Here is a 14,325-nt window from a genome sequence, read left to right on the forward strand (position 1 = left end):
TGGATATGTGTGTGTGTGTGTGTGTGTGTGTGTGTGTGTGTGTGTGTGTGTGTGTGTGTGTGTGTGTGTGTGTGTGTGTATACTTAATCTCCAAAAAGTACAGTTTTGTACCTACCATAAATGTAGATGTCCGATAGGTATGCATCTGCAGTCATAACATATGGGTTGTCCTGCCTCAGGCAGCCCTTCGGTCGGCCGGATTCCAAAGTCTGGGTCTGGCCTCGGCTGATGTCGCACTTTCCCCGACGTCAGAGCGTCTGGGGTATAAAAGCATCAGCCGACGCCATTTTCCTCAGTTTTTCTTGCCCCAGATGCCAGGTGCCCTCTAGGAAGGCTAAATTTGAATAAATGCTGAAAATTTCCAAACATTTGCAAATTATATACATGCATAAACAAACAAATACACCATAATAGATTCCCCCAGCTAGGTAAAAGAGGGGTAAGCACCCTAGGAATACCACAGAGGGGAAGGAGGGAGGGTAATCCTGACTGCAGATGCATACCTATCGGACATCTACATTTATGGTAGGTACAAAACTGTACTATGTCCTTCAAGGATGCATCTGCAGTCATAACATATGGGTAGAATACCATAGCCAATCTGGGGGAGGAGGTACTAAGAAAAGGATGGTGTAGTTAAGATCCCCTGCAGGACTGCAGTTGCAAACCCTGCTCTGGATCTAGAGTATAAAGGTAGATTGTAATGCTTGGCAAATGTATGCACGGAGCTCCAAGTAGCAGCTTCTAAAATGTCCTTGGTAGCCACCCCTCGTAGGAAGGCTGTAGTGGTGGCCGTGGCCCTTGTGGAGTGAGGCCTGATATTTTCAGGAACTGTCTTTCCATGAAAGGAGTAGCAAAATCAAATGCAATTTCCTATCCATTTTGAAATTGTCTGCTTGGAAATTGCTCTTCCTTGTACCCCAGTTGCATATGCTACAAAAAGTTGGTCAGTTTTTCTGCTAGTTCTTGTTCTGTCCAAGTAGTAGCGTAGTTGTCTGTGTTTATCCAGGGTGTGCAAAAGTTTTTCCCCTCTATTCTGTGGATTAGGGAAGAACGTAGGCAAGTGAATAGCTTGGTTCAAGGATACCCTAGATACCACCTTTGGCATAAAAGTAGGATTGGTTCTTAGTGACACCCTGTCTTGGTGGAAAATAAGAAAAGGCTGCACTGCCATTAATGCTTGTAATTCAGATGCTCTTCTTGCTGAAGTGATTGCCAGAAGGAATGCAGTTTTCCAAGATAGAAACTGTAGATCCGCTGATGCTGCTGGTTCAAAAGGAGGTAGTGTCAGTTTCTCCAGCACAAAGTTGAGATCCCAGGCAGGTAGAGGGGGTCTTCTTGGAGGTTTAATATTTTTGATCCCTCTCAGAAATTGTCTGAGGAGAGGGTGTGAGGAGATAGGTGGATCCACATTGTATTCTGCTGAAATTGCTGAAGCATGAATCTTAATGGAAGAATAGGACAGGCCATTGTGGAACAATTCCGCTAAATATTCTAGGATATGTGTTAGGTTTGCCACTGTGACATCTGTGCCCCTTGATGTGCTCCAAATGAGAAATCTCTTCCATTTAGCTGAGTATGTCTTCCTTGTGGAAGGCCTGCGAGCCTCCAGGATAATGTCCTTCACCCTCTGAGATAAAACAGTTTGATTGGGATTTAAGGAATTTTCCAGGCAGTTAGCTGCAATGTTTTCAAGTTGGGATGCAGGGTCTTGAAATTGTTCTGCATCAGAAGAAGAGGCCATAGGGGGAGAGACCATGATTTTGCCTGAGACATGCTTCTCAATAATGGATACCAGTGTTGTCTTGGCCAGTCCGGAGCTATTAGTATCACTTTTGGCTGTTCCTCCCTGATCTTCAGTAGAACCTTGTACATCAATGGGAGAGGTGGGAAGGCATATACTGTTAGGGCTTTCCAGCTGAAAGAGAGAGAGTCCACCCTCCAAGCTTGTGGGTGGTATGTCCTTGAGCAGAATGTCTTCAGTTGATGATTGAGTGGGGAGGCGAACAAATCTATCTCCGGCATTCCCCATGTCTTTGCTATGAGTTGGAAGATGACTGGGTGCAGCATCCATTCGTGTGCATCCATGGTAGTTCTGCTTAAGCTGTCCGCCAGTGTATTTTCTTTCCCTGGCACGAATTGGGCCTGTAGTTGGATATTGAGATTCAGGCATAGTTCCCACAGATTCATAGCCATCTGGCATAGAGGGTAAGAATGTGTGCCTCCCTGCTTGTTTATGTACCACATGACCATGGTGCTGTCTGTTCTTATTAGCAGGTGTCCTTGTTGGAGGAAGGGTTTGAATGCCTCGATTGCATGCCTCACTGCCAGCATTTCCTTTTGGTTTATGTGCATGCTTAGCTGTCCTTGAGGCCATAGGCCTTGGATACATTTGTCCTCCATGTGTGCTCCCCATCCTCGGTCTGAGGCGTCCGTGGTGATGGTCTGCCTTGGTTTTGGTTTGTTGAAAGGCAACCCTCTGTTGGACTGGCAGGCCTGAGCCCACCACAGGAATTCCTTTTGAAGGCATGGAATGATTGGTATCAGGGTTTCTAAACTGTGACTGTGCTGAGACCATACACTCCGGAGGTACCATTGTAATTTCCTCATATGCAGCCTGGCATGCGGCATTAGAATTATGCAGGATGCCATGTAACCCAGGGCCTGCATGATTTTCCTTGCAGTAAGCTGAGTTTGTCTTGTCAGAATCATGAAGTAATCTGGAAGTTGTTTTTGTTTTTCTTCTGTGAGAAAGGCCATTTGGGTGGTTGTGTCCAGATCTGCACCCAAAAAGGTTATCCTTTGGGATGGTACTAGTCTTGACTTTTAGATGTTGACTGTGTATCCCAAGGTCTGTAGCAGGTGTATGGCATAGGCCAAGTCCTTTATCAAGCTTTCCTTGTTGTCCTCTTGTATTAGGCAGTCGTCCAGGTATGGGTAAATTTGAATTCCCTGTAGTCTGCAATGTGCAATTACTGATGCCAGGCATTTCGTGAATACTCTGGGCGCAGTAGATAAGCCAAAGGGCAATGCTGAGAATTGATAATGCTCTGATCCTGCAAGAAATCTGAGGTGTCTTCTGCAGTTTGGTCGAATAGGGACGTGCAGGTATGCCTCCTTGAGATCTAGAGTCACCAGCCAAGACTCCTTGCCCAACATGGGAAGAAGTTGCTGTAGGGTCAGCATTTTGAATTTTGGCACAATGAGATAAGTGTTCAGTGCGGACAGGTCGAGAATAGGCCTCCATTGATTTTCCTTTCTTGGTACAAGGAATAGTCTGGAGTAAAATCCTTGGCCTTGTTCTGAACATGGTACCTTTTCTATAGCTTTCATCTGAAGTAAATTGCTGATTTGTTTTAAAGCCTCTGCCCTCTGATTTGGTGGAAAGTTTGGCATTCCGCCTCTTTTTGGCAAAGTGTGGAAGTGGAACCTGTATCCTTTGTCTATTATTTGCAGTGTCCATGCATCCTTTGTGATATAATGCCAGTTTTTTGAGAATAAAGCCAGCTTTCCGCCCAAGGGTGCTTCCAGTTGATCCCTGGTAGGCGGAATCAAAGTTAAGTCATTGACCCTGTCCTGGTGTAGTAGTTGTTGTTGTTGCTGTTGTACTACTCCTCTGGTTGGCAGGCTGCCACTGACGGCCTCTGTAGGAGCCCTTCAATTGACCTCTGCCTCTAGGGCGCCTGTTTCTGCCTCTCTGGGCTCTGTCCGAGTCTGGAAAGGACCAATTCTTAGTAGGCCAGTTCCTGCTGAATCTCGGTGGTTGAACTTGCAGGAAATCTTTAACTGTTTGCACAGATTTTGCCTTTTCTTCAACCTTTTTTAAGATCTCCTGAGCAGAGGAGCCAAATAAATTTTGTTTCTCCATTGGAGCATCCAGGAGTTTAGATTTGACATGGTCTGGCAAAGATTGCTCCTTCAGCCATGCATGCCTACGAATAACTGCCCCAGTCATAGCTGATCTAAATGAAGACTCCAGTGCATCATAGCCACATTTTAAGAAATGATTACTAACCTGTTGTGAGTTGTGTACCAAATCCTGAAGGGATTTACGGTCTAGGGGTTCAGGAGAAGAAAGTTTCTTATTCAGTTCATCTAACAGATACTCCTGGTACTGTATCATATGAAATTGACAGTTTAATGCCCTGACAGAAAGAGTTGCAGAAGTATACACTTTCTTTCCTCATCTCTCTAAAGCTCTAGACTCTCTGTCAGAGGGTAGAGGATTTTTGGCAGTAGCGGCTGCAACCCCTTTAGGGCCCTGAGAAATAGTTTCTGGGTCTGCAGAATGTGCTTTATACAAATGGAAATGAGAATCCGGGACCCTGTAGTATCTGTCAGGTTTGGCAGGGGCTGGAGGGAGAGTATCAGGGCCTGTACTGACATCATTGTACACATCATCAATTACATTCAGAACAGGAGGTATAGCTAAGGGCCTATGCTGAGGCAAATGCAAAAAGGTCCTTAATCTTTTTCTAGAATCAGAGAAATCCTGACCTTGCCATTGAAAATGCTCTCTCATGGAGTGTAGAGTCTCACCAAAGGAAAACTCTTCAGGAGGGGAGGCCGAAGGAATAGATTCCTCTGCATCTGAATCCTCATACGGCGAGTAAGCCCCTTCCTGGTGGTCTGACAACTCAGATCCATCCGTGGAATCATCTGAGGAGTGTGGATCAGAGGGGTCAGTCCTGGGCCTTTTGTCTGGAGGAGGTTGAGAGGCCCTGTCTGGGTGAAGTTGTGAACCCCTAATTAAGAAAATAAGGTCCTCAGCAAGGCTGAGGATCTCTGAACTAGAGGAAAGCCTCTGGGAGGTAGATTTGGCAGGCAAAGCTTATGAAAGTTTGGCAGCTTTAGCCCTTGAAAAGGCCTTAATGGACATGGAAGCAGGGGGCCTAGCTGCCCCACGTGCAGAAGTAGAAATGTCCAAAGGTATGGTGTCGGACAATTCCTGAACACTAGCTTCGGTAGGTAGTTCTGAAGCCGACTCAGCCAGGGCCTCTCGGGCCTCGGTGGTCGGAAGTATGGTTTCGGTAGAAGGAATCGCCGAGGACTCGGTTTCGGCCGAAACCGAGATACTCGCGTTAGGCCTAGCCGTGGTTTCAGCCGAAACCGCGGGCCGTGAGTGTCGGTCCTTTTCCTTGCGTTTTTTGACCATATGTGAAGTCGGAGTCTCCGACGGCATTTTATAATTAAAAGCGGCTCCAAAAAATTCCTCTGCAAACTCCGACCGATGTCTAAGAGTTCGTCGGTTGAAGGAGGCACAGGCTAAACAGGCCGATACGTCGTGGTCTGGGCCTAAGCAAGGAAGGCAGTAAGAATGGAAATCCTTATGAGGTATTTGTTTTCCACAAGTTAAACAATTATTTACTTTGTCTGACATCGGCTGAGGCAAGAAAGAGTCCCCAACGGGGTACTTAGCTTTTTTCGAAGTCTTCGGTAGCTGAAATCACTGGATCTGACCAACCGGCACTTGCGAACAGCTTCGGCTTCGGGCACCGCACGGCAAGAAAGACTGAGGAAAATGGTGTCGGCTGATGCTTTTATACCCCAGATGCTCTGATGTCGGGCAAAGTGCGACATCAGCCGAGGCCAGACCCAGACTTTGGAATCCGGCCGACCGAAGGGCTGCCTGAGGCAGGACAACCCATATGTTATGACTGCAGATGCATCCTTGAAGGACATCCCAGCATGGCTTTAGACCATCCCACAGCACAACCACAGCATTGCTATCATTTACAGATATAGTTAACCACAATAGAAACAAGGGACTATTTGTATCTTCCATTTTCTTCAACTTATCTAAAGCCTTTGACATGGTAGACCATAATATTCTTTTCCAAACTTTATCTACCCTAAGTCTCAGCCCCCCCACTATATCATGGTTTACTAGCTACTTATCTGGCCGACAGCAGGCAGTCCTATGGCATGACCAGCTGTCCCCCCTGCTACCAGTATCCACAAGTGTCCCTCAAGGATCCATCCTTGGCCTGCTATTCTTCTCACTATTCACCAACCAAATCAATTCCTCCTCACTCACAGCATCAGCAGTACAATATACAGATGACACCACCCTTATAAGTGCCGCTCCCACATTAAAGAAACTGCAAATCCTCACCCAAAACACTTTTACTCTAGCTGAAACATGGTTCACAAACATCAAACTTATTCTTAACCCCAAAAAAACTAAATTAATTATTTTCGGCCCAGGTCATGCTTCCCCCCTCAACAACACTTTCACCATTCACTCCAAAGATAACATTCCAATCACTACAACTGTACATACTAAACTGTAAGGTGTAGAAATAGACAATAACCTAAAATCTGACATCCATATAGAACAAACCATTAAAAAAGTTAATAAAAAACTAGGACTTCTCTATAGGAACAAACAGTTTATAACTAAACAAACCAATGCTACTATTGCAAGTACTCATCTTAACCATCCTTCTCTATGTCTTTCCCATCCTTAATAATCTCCGCCAGAGTGATCTGAACAAAATGGAATCTTGTTATAACAAAATAGCCAAGTTCGCTACTGAAACCTCATATAAATCCCACCACTGTCTCGCCCTTAATCAACTAAAATGGCTCAAGCTACCTCAACTACTTCTGTTTAATCAACTCACAATAGTGATAATCTCTTCTACCTTCCAGAAAAAAAAACCCTGCACTTCAAAATATAATTAACCCCCACATCCCTATCAGAGCTTTACGATCTAGTTCTCAGAACCTAATAAACGTTATCAGACACAAAAATCATGCTGGCAAATCTCTCTTTGCCTGCACTATTGCCAAAATCTGGAACTCACTACCTAGCCAAATAACCTCCACTACCTCCAGTATTCAATTTAAGAAACTCCTGAGAACCCACTTCTCAAACAATTGGCTTTGTTCATGCTACTCCCCAGGTTAATTTGCACCAATACCATGTTCAAGGATTCTACTAAAGGTCTCCTAATTCCTATCACTGTAAAGCTTAATAATCACTGGTTATTTCTGTAACAAAATATTGAGAGTACTCAATTTAGAAAGAAAAAAAAATATTTTTCTTGTGTGTTTACATTTTATATTCTATATAAACCCTACTACTAGAATGCTGTATGCTGAATTTACTAATGGAATTGTTAATCTATACATAATTTATGTTTCTATGGAGCCTATATATCTGTATGATATTCTTGTGTAATTTCTTTATGACATGCTATTGGAGTTTTTCTTGCCAGGCCTCCGCTGAAAATGGATATGTGTCCAGTCGGACATTCCCGGTTAACAAATGTAAAATAAAATAAAATAAATAAATACACACACACACACACACACACATATATATATATATATATATATATAGATTTATATATATATATATATATATATATATATATATATATATATATATATACACATATATATATGTGTGTGTGTGTATGTATGTATATATATATATATATATATATATATATAAATAAAAAACATAAATTAAAACAAAACACCAAGTGAAAACCAACAACGCATAAAACAAATAATAGTAAAAAAACAAACGTTTACAGATAGGCAAAGAACTTTTAATAAAAATAAAAATACGGTAAGTGCTTTTGTAGAGGTAACGTCACTTCTGTAGACCATACATCTAATTAATCAAGCAATCAATTTTATATTAAAATTAAAATCAGCAAATCCAGGTATGAAAGATTTTAAAATCACATAATACAATATAATCGTTACAAATGTGGTCTTCCACATTTAAGCCTAGGTTTTAAAGCGACCTTGTCATACAAGCCCCCCTTCTTTATCTGCTCGTAAATTTAATATCCAGAATAACTCTTTATTTTCTGTAAAACTACAGATATCACCTAAGTGACTGTTCTCTTCTATCTTTTCCATTACTTTAAATCTAACTATGTGCTCTAATGATGTCTCTATGATATGTTTAGCTAAAGATTTATTGAAACCACACTGTTTAATGTCTTTCATATCCTCCCTAATCCTCTCCATTAACATATGGTCCATTTTTCCTATACAGAATTTATTACATGCCGAACACTGTGCCAAATATACAAGATGTTTAGATTTGCAGGTAGTTCTCACTATAAACTCATATATTTTCCATGTTATAGGATCTGTAAAGATGTTAGTTTTATCTATCAAGTGAAAAAAATTACAATTTCCACAAGGGAATGTACCTGCATAAGATGTATCCCTATCTCTCTGATTGTTTTTACTCCAATCATAGCATAGTAATCTCTTTAATGAATGTCTGTTCTTAAAACAAAAAGATGGTGCTGAGCCTATCACACTGTTGATCTGTTCATCTGATTTTAAAATATGCCAGTTATTCTTCAATAGCTCATATATCACTCTAATATTACTTGAGTAAGGTAAACAAAGTTTAGGTGCTTCTACAGCTAAACTATCTCCACCATCTTGCATACAATCAATATGCCCTGAAAAATACGAAGCTGCTCTACCTTCCCTTAATTTTTCCATACCACTAAGATGTTTATCAATCTCTTTCCTATTATAACCTCTTTCCAACATTTTCTCTTTCATAATATTAATGTCTTTAACAAGTCTCTCCTCTTGGTTATTAAGACGTGAAATCCTCATTGGATGTAAGCTATTGCAATGTAGGATATGATTTTTGTGACATTTTGTCCTAAATCTAGAAGTGTTAATTTTATTCAAACTGTCTTTCTCAAGTTGTATATCAAAATATTCTATGTCACTTTCCGAGACATTCACAGAAAATTTTAAGAAAGTCGTAGTGCTATGTAGATATTCAACAAATTTTCTTAACTGATCACTGTCTCCTAACCAAAGGATAAACACATCATCTACAAATCTGCAATAGAATCCTATGTAAGGGATAAACTTATTGTTATTTAATACATATTCACTTTCCCACTGTGCCAAAACAGCATTAGCATGGCTGTTGGCACAGGGTGTACCAATAGCTACTCTCACCTTTTGGCAAAAATATTTGTTGGAATGTATAAAACATTATTCTCTAGAATAGTTTCAACAAATAAACACAATAAATCAATCTTCTCAGTAGTATATACTATAATTCATCAAACAGTCTTTCATAAGCTCCAACCCTAAATCATTCGGAATAATGGTAAATAATTAACATATATCTAAAGTCACAAATAAATATTTCTGTTCCAGACTCATATTTGAATATATGGCATACAATTCTGTCAAAAATTGCTTGGTATCATTCAAAACTACTTCATAATGATTCAAAATAGGTCATAGATGTTTCTCTACAAACATAGACATACTTTCCATCACCCATACTTGCCCAGAGACTATAGGTCTCAGTGGTGGATTAATGGGATCTTTATGTATTTTTAGTAGGACCTGAAACAATGGAATTAGACAACACTTATATATCTCAGTAGTAGTGATTTTACTAAATAAACAATCACTTAGCATCATATATACATTATGAATCAAGTCATAAATCATAACAAGTGTAACAGGTTCATAAATACTCACATCATTCAATAATTCTAGCGCTGTTCTATCAGTGTCCATAATTACCGTAGCCCTGCCTTTATCAGCAGGTCTAATACAAACATTCACATCTGAGCGTAATCTTTCTAACGCATGATATTCATACTTATTTAAATTATAGAAGTGTTTGCTATTTCTACTATTGTTCATATTAAGTAATATATTAAGATCACGTTCACATACATTACAGAATACTTCTAGCGCTGAATTCAAATTCGGAGAAACAATGCTAGGCCTTCTAAATGTACTTACTGTTACACCTTCGGAATAAAAAACTCTCAACATCACTCTGTATGTGAATAATCTAATATCTGCTGAAACTTCTCCTAAACTAGAGGGGCTAATTGGTAGAAATGATATTCCTTTTTGTAAGACAGAAATCTCATGTTGTGTCAAAACCTTCGTAGAAATATTGTATATTAATCCTTCATTATATTTCCCCACATCTTTTTGATAGATAGGGCTTAAAATGTCTCCTGTTGATTCCTTCTGTGCTTCCGCCCTCTGCTCTTGAAGTGACCAACTGGATTTGCTGATTTTAATTTTAATATAAAATTGATTGCTTGATTAATTAGATGTATGGTCCGAAGAAGTGGAGTTACCTCTAGGAAAGCGCTTACCGTATTTTTATTAAAACTTCTTTGCCTATCTGCAAACACGTTTGTTTTTTTACTACAGATATATATACATATATATATATATATATATATATATATATATACACACATATATACATATACACATACATACAGATAGATACAGATATAGATATGGATATGTGACAGCTAGTCAAAACTTAAGGGCATTGTACAGCAACTGATCAAGCACAACTTGACAATCTACAGCTGATCTAAAAAAAAAAAAAAAGAAAAGAACAAATATTGTTTTTTACAAAGGGGCAAACCCCTTGTACTCCCCTGCTAATTATATATACCAGTTTCGAGACTACATTACAGTGGGGAAAAGGCAAATTCCCCAATTTCCACTGTACCACGATTTTGCAGAAAATAATGGTTGGCATGTAGAGTCTGCTGTTTTTTGATAAGCAGTGCTGGTGATTTAACGTATTTGACAAAATGTCATTCAGCAAAGAGTCGGGAACCCATATCTATCTATCTATACATATATATATATATATATATATATATATATATATATATATATATATATATGTGTGTGTGTGTGTGTGTGTGTGTGAGTGATATATATATATATATATATATATATATATATATATATATATATATATATATATATATATATATATATATATATATATATATAAATGATTGTCACTGTTGACATGGCACCCAACCCCATAAAAGGGGTTATGGATGATTGGATGAATACACACACACACACACACACACACACACACACACACACACACACACACACACACACACACACACACACACACACACACAGACATATGCAGATTTGAAGTTGATGACAGCTGATCAAAAGTTATATTTTCAATTCTCTGCCCTCCTCCCCCACCAAATGCTGAAGACCTGTTTTATTTTTAATCAATTGATACAATGGATCCCAATAACCAGAAAACATTAGCACTTTTATAACTTTGCAGGATCACTCTTTAGTCCCATTTGCAACAAAATGTAACACACAATTGCAGAGGAAAAAAATAACCTTCATTCAGCTAGCAGAAATCATTGGCAGAAACTGCAAAATTTGTTAAGCAGCTTAGAAATACTTTCAACTGGCATCTACGAAAACTTCCTCTGGATGAAGCAGATGTATATTGTAACAACACCATTCTCACTTACATTAAACCAGTCATCCCAGCCAGACACCAAAAGGTCATGTTCAACCTTGTACCTTGGCTCAAAAAAACTGCTTAACAATTTATGAGAGCCAGTGACTAAGCCTGTAAATCTTGGCTTCATAATAAAGTACAAGACAAATCTCAAAAACTTCAGAAAGTTCCACAATTGCACCAAAAGTCAATCAGATCTGATTAAAAAATCTCACTACAATTAGGAAGATCCCAAACAAATCTGATCTTCCATTAACAATTTGTTAAATCTAGATGACCCAGCCCAACCAATTCCTACTATCAGAAACCATGCCAAACCTATTTCTAACCAATTTGATTCACTTCATGCATTCAGTCACCATCCTTATAAACTATCATCAACCTACCCTCTTCTCCATCTCAACAGACTTAACTCCCAAAATCCCTGGCTTACTTGTCAACCCAGTTCATATCTCAATTACCAAAAAACTACTTTATAAGCTAAAACCCACTACAATTGCTGCTGAAAATCTTCCCTGAGAATACATAAGCATGGCTGCTGGCTTACCCTAACTCTGTCCTTATAAACAGATCTATCCAAGAAAAGAAAGTATGTGCCCAGCCACTACTTATTCACTTACACAAATGAGGAGACTCCACTGAATTATGTAATTACTGCCCTAGAGCCATTCTTTCTCCATTATCAAAAATCAGTGAAAAGTGTATACAGTCCCAACTTCTCACGGTTTTAACAGATAACCTTCTCTCCTATCCCCAGCATGGCTTCAGGCCACACCACAGCACTATCACAGCTCTCCTTAATTTCACCCATCATATCAACCTTCACAGGGACTCTGGAAACTTTGTTTCCTCTCTATTTTTTGAGTTATCTAAGGCATGTGATACTGTATCCCATCAGATTCTCCTCCATAGACTATCATCACTAGGCCCTGACATCTCCACCCTCTCTTGGTTCCATAGTTACCTTTCTAACAGGCTGCAGGCAATGATCTCTTTACAGCTACTGCGAAAAATAATGTCTCCAAAATCTGGACCGCTATCCCTACCACCATCAGACAACAAACTAACCTATCCAGATTCAAAAACATGGTAAAATAATACTTTAAAACAATTGGTTCTGCTCTTGAACTCCCATGGTTAGATAAGTCTGTTTTTTACACACCTACATTACCCCTATATAATTCAACAAAGCAAATTCTCAGTGTAAATTCCCTGACTTCTATCCCTATGCCTTTCTGCCACTTCTACTATCTCTATTTACCCTCTGGCAAGTTTTTTCCTTCAGAATAATTCTAGCACACACTTACTCCCTTTTACATCTACCCCAACTTTACTACAACTTTCTTTTTCTCTAGATCACCTAACAAATATACACACTACCCACCTTTCCTCACCCTCTCTCTGCTTTCTACTATTATCATCTTCCATCTGTTTTTATTCATATCTCCCACACCATCTGTCTCTTATTTCTTCTACCCATCACTGCAAAATTGTAATTTCATATTTTAAATCTCAGTGCATATGTCAGTTTGTCTTGTATTAATATGTAATGACTCTATATTTTCCTGACTGTAGATTTTCTTTAGTACACATGCTTTTCAGTTACTGTATGCCCATGTTGTAACTTTATGCTTTAATATATCATTGCTGTATAAAACTGCAAATTTGTAACTGCAAATTTTCTCCCCAGGCCTCCACTGAAAAGGTACCACCGCAGCCCAGTTGGATTGCACTGTCAACAAAAACATTGAATACATACATAAATAAATAAAACTAGGCACTATAAATTGACTGAGATCAGCCTGTTGCCTTTCATTGCACACATTAACCCTTTCTGTTGTTGTCTAACTAAACCCAAGAAAGAAATAATGAGACGCAATAAAATAATATGAGACTGTCCACTTAAAACTGCAGCGATAGGTTTAGTAAACATTCTGATTATAACTGTCGCCCCCTTCAGGCAGATGATAGTGACATGAGGTCACGCTCCTAAACATAACAAATACCAGCTCCTAAAGAACACAGCATGACCCTAAGATTTACAAGCAGCCAGCAAAAATCTTGATTTCTGTCAAAAAAAAATACATCTTGCTCCAGTGAGGATCTTGCTAAGCAGTCCTGGTGAGACAACCAGAATTTTAAAACATCAATGTATAGGATCATAGGCTCATAGAAAGTTACTAGGCTAATGGCCCTAGGGCCTTTACAAGCCTAGCCAAGTTCTGTCCTTGTTTCCACGATCAGCACCTACTGCCTCTGTCCAAGAGAGACAGAGGTGGAACCCCCAGGGTGAATTTATGGTTGCACATCCAATCCTCCAGATTGCAATTGAAGAGGGCCAAACAGGAGCTCTGCTTGACATGAATTGGGAATTTGTTCCACACATGCTGTAACCTCTAGGAGACAAATCTGTCCCTCCAGCAGGATCTATTAATGTCACATACCAGGTTAAGGTCTTTAGAGCTAGTAACCTGTGAGCCACTGGACTTACAGATATGCAGCATTTCCAATAAAGCAGAGTCAGAGATTGCCTTATATGCAAGGCAGAAATAGTCTCTGACTAGTCTGTATGAAACGGAGTAAAGTGTCAGTGATTTCAGCTAATCCACAAAGGACAGATGCTGAATACCTTGAATTCGCTTTGTGAGGAACTTTTGAGGTCTCTCCAATTGATGCAGGTGCCTGGAAAGGTACATACCAAAAGGGGAGATGTACTCAGTTATGAGCCTGATGAGGGAAGAGTACAGGCAGGTTATAACTTATTTTTTTCTGGAGGCAATGCCCTTATTTATGAGATAAGCAATATACAATACCCTTCTTACCATTTTTGAGACATGGTGGTTAAAGGTAAGGTTACTGTCGACCTGTGTGCCCAGGTCTGTCACCACTGAGTGTGTGATTAGGCTGTTTCTATTGATGTGATAGTTGACAGGAACATCACTCTTACTGAAAGGAATAATAATGATGCTATATGCATAATGCCCTGCTATCTCTCATTTAGTTCAATCTAGTACTAATCTCAGATCTTCCAA

This window comes from Protopterus annectens, chromosome 7.part0, assembly GCF_019279795.1.
Source record: "Protopterus annectens isolate FY-2018-M chromosome 7.part0, PAN1.0, whole genome shotgun sequence".
In the NCBI taxonomy this organism is placed as follows: Eukaryota; Metazoa; Chordata; order Ceratodontiformes; family Protopteridae; genus Protopterus; species Protopterus annectens.